The sequence below is a fragment of the Giraffa tippelskirchi genome, chromosome 14 (genome assembly GCF_054371585.1).
Source record: "Giraffa tippelskirchi isolate mGirTip1 chromosome 14, T2T-mGirTip1v1.2.pri, whole genome shotgun sequence".
NCBI lineage: Eukaryota > Metazoa > Chordata > Mammalia > Artiodactyla > Giraffidae > Giraffa > Giraffa tippelskirchi.
Genome location: NC_137288.1, coordinates 11,106,647 through 11,110,282, shown reverse-complemented (window position 1 = coordinate 11,110,282; position 3,636 = coordinate 11,106,647).

Genomic DNA, 3,636 nt, shown 5'->3' with positions numbered 1-3,636 from the left:
TACCTGCCACAACTCACCCCCCCCCCCACCGCAACTCGAGAAAACCCACATGATTCCACGCCCATCACTAGACGAGGCCCTTTTTCCTTGCCGGGCATTAAGAGGAATCCCGTGGTCTCTCTCCCGGCTGGGAAGGGGGCTTGACTCCTTCCGTGCGACCCCAGATATCCTGCGAGATAACCATCCCAACCTGAGAAGAACGCCAAGCTATGCGCCACAATGCAAGATCATACATGAGATTTCCCCTTAATGCGAGACGGGGCCCTTTGCACCTCCAGTGCCTCGAGAGCAATCCTGAGTTCACTCTGACACCTGAAAGGAGGCTTGACTCCCTTTTGGCGGCCCTGGAGGCTCCCCGAGATACCCTTGCACCCACTCGAGTGGAATCCCAACTCTCCAGACGCAGCTGGAGATGGGGCCTGTTTTCCCCCACTCCTCTCGACAGCAGGGCCGACCCCCTTGCCTCCACTCGACGGGAATCCCTACTTCCCCCGCATCTCAGGAGGAGGCCTGTCTCCTCTACTGAGGCTCGAGAGAAGGCCCCCAGATGCCAGTTGCGGCCCCAAGACGAAAGGTCACTGAGTAACCCCCCAATGGCACATGGGGCCCAATTCCCTTGTAGCGACTCGAGGGGAACCACAGCTGCCCCTGGCGATGCCAAAGGAGGCCGGACTTCCCAGAGGCAACAAGAGAGGTTCCCTGAGTCACCCCCATCGGTACTCGAGAGGCACCAACAGCCTCCCGCTGCAACTTGTGGAAAAGCACGAGCTTCGACCCTCCATGCGAGATGAAGCCCTATTTCCCTTTGCAGTGATCTGGGAGAAACGCTGAGTCCCCTCTACTCCCTTTATGCCACTCCAGAGGTGCCCTGAGATACCTGTCCCCTCTCGAGTGGCACACGGTGTGTCCTGCCTCAACGCTTGACGAGGACCCAGTGTGCTGTAGTGACTCCTGAGGAATCCTAAAGCTGTCCCTGCCCGTTGCCGCTCGAAAGGAGGCATCTTGACCCCGCTGGGATAACAGGGGAGACTGGCTGGGGTACCCGTCACAACTCGAGAAAATACACGTCATTCCATGCCCATCGGGTGATGAAGCCCTTTTCCCTTGCAGGGCGTGGAGAGCCATCCACTTGTCCCTCTCCTGGCTTGGAAGGGAGCTTGACTACTTTCGTGTCACGCCAGGTGTCCCCCGAGACACCCGTCCCGACCTGAGAACACCCAGATTCCTGCCACAATGCGAGAGCATCCATGAGATTCCCCCTCAAGGCGAAACGGGACCCTTTTCACCTACAGCACCTCGAGAGCATTCCTGAGTTCCCTCTGGCACTTGAAAGGAGGCTTGACTCCCTTTAGGCAGATCCAGAAGTTCCCCAAGATAGCTGTCCCAACTCGAGACGAACCCTGAGTTTCCTGCCTCAACGCTTGATGAGGACCCATTCCACTGCAGCGACTCCTGAGGAATCCCTAAGGTGCCCCTCGCAGTTCGAAAGGAGGCATCCTGACTTCCCTGAGGTAACAGGGTAGACTGGCTGAGGCACCTGTTGCAACTCGAGAGCTTCCGCTGCAATTCGAGAAAAACCACGGGTTTCTCTTCTCACTTGAAAGGAAGCTTGACTCCCCTCATGGAAGTCCAGGAGCCACAGACTGCTCAGGAAGAGGACACACACAAATAAGACAGCTGCAGTTCGTTCATAGAATACAAATCACAAACCTGCAAGGCTGGGGACAAAGTAAAAACAAAAATAATTTTGCCGAAGAGAAGAACGTCTCCAAATCTTCCTGGTTCTGACCAAGCCTCTAATGTAAATAGGGTGTAAGTTCTGAGTGGTTGGGCCCTGAAGAAACCTGGTGGAACGGACTGGCACTCCTTGGCAGGAAGTGTCTGTGCTCAATACCTGCTATCTTGTTCAGAGCCTCCGTAAATTAATAAAGTGTAATCTCACTTGTCAGCTGGTCTTGTTTGGGTTTGGCATGTGTGAATCAGCTTCTTGGAGGCTGACTATCCCCAGGGAACAAAGAAAACTGGTTTCCTGGGCAGGCAACAGTGAGGACAGACTCAGGGTGCAGAGAAGAGACTTTCCCCCTTCCTGAGCACATGCTGGGACGACAATAGTCCCCTGACAGCCAGTACTAACTGGCCCTTCTCCTTGAAAGCTGGTGGCCTCAAGACAAGCAAATGTGGGAGCTCCTTTCCACCAACTGCTAAGCTTTGCTGCTCAGAGGCAGCCTGGAGCAATGTGTTTTGTTTATTTTGTAGGACAGGAAACTGAGGCTCAGCACAGCTCCCTTTGGCAAAGCCTCCTTTAGCTAGGATTGGAACCTCCGCATGTCTCCCCAGGACGAGAACAGAGGGCCCAGGTTGGCATCTGCAGCCCTTGTAATACAACAACCCCTGTGTGTGCTAAGTCATTTCAGTAGTGTCCGACTCTTTGTGACCCTAAGGACTGTAGTCCACCAGGCTGCTCTGTCCATGGGATTCCCTAGGCAAGAATACTAGAGTGGATTTCCATGCCCTCTTTCAGGGATCTTCCCAACCCAAGGATAGAACCTGAGGCAGTGTAGGTGTGACCAAACCAGTGAGAGGGTCGGTGGAGAAAGGACCCCCAAGCCCTACAGTTCCAAGGAGTAGGACCCAGGCCTTACCCAGCTGTGCCCACAGTCCCCAGCGGCACTGATCCAAAGGGGATGGAATGTGCTCAAACTTCTCTCTAGGGGGAAGGCAGGTGCAGAAGGCCAGGGCCTGGCAGGCTAACTCCAGCCCTAGTCCCCCAAGTGCCCCAGGCCATTCTGGCTTCATCCCAGCCTAGTCCAAGAGGATGACATCTACTTCCTCCAAGGGCCCGAGCTGGAGGGCAGTGAGGGTGAGGCAGAGCAGGGGGCTGCTTTGTGGAGCCCAGTCCCAGGGGTTCATGGGGCTCAATCCTTGGAAAGCTTGGAGCAACTTGTAAATTTATTCCCTGCGAGGAGGAGTCTGAGAAGTCACCCAGGGGTGGGCAAGGCGGCCAGGGGAGCTGCTCAGAGAGGGGAGGATCTTGGCCAGGTCTCCCAAGCCTTCTTCACTCTCCAAACTTTCACCAAACTCTTGGCCCCCGCCTGCCTGAAACCAAAACACAACAAGCTCAGGAGGAGCGACGAGCAGCACCGCGGGGTAGGCAGACTCGCAGCGGCACAGAGCCTCAAGAGGCTGATGCAACTTTCCCTTTAAGAAAGCCACCTGGGCGCCCCGCGGTGCGGACTCAGCTCGCCTGGGTCGGGAGCTGCAGCGTGGGAAGGGGGGTTGGGTAGGGGGAGCTGCAGCCCGAGCCTCGCTCTATCCTGCCGGCGGTCTGGGTGTTTGGGGGCTCCACGGGGCTGAGCCCCAGGAAGAGCGAGAGCGCGCGAGCGAGTGTGTGCGCGTGTGTGTGATTGCACATGCATGCAGGCCTCTGTGGATGAGTCTGGGTGCACGCGTGGGGATGTCTGTCTCTCCGAAAGGTCGGGTAGGTGCGTACGTCTGGGTGTCACTACTGTCACCAAGGAGCTGCAGTGGACAGAACGGCGGCGGCGGGGGTGGGGTGGGGGGCGGGCCTGCTGCTGGAGGAGGGGAGCTGCTTGCTGCTGACAGTTTGGTCTCCAGCGGAGGGCACGTGTCAGTACC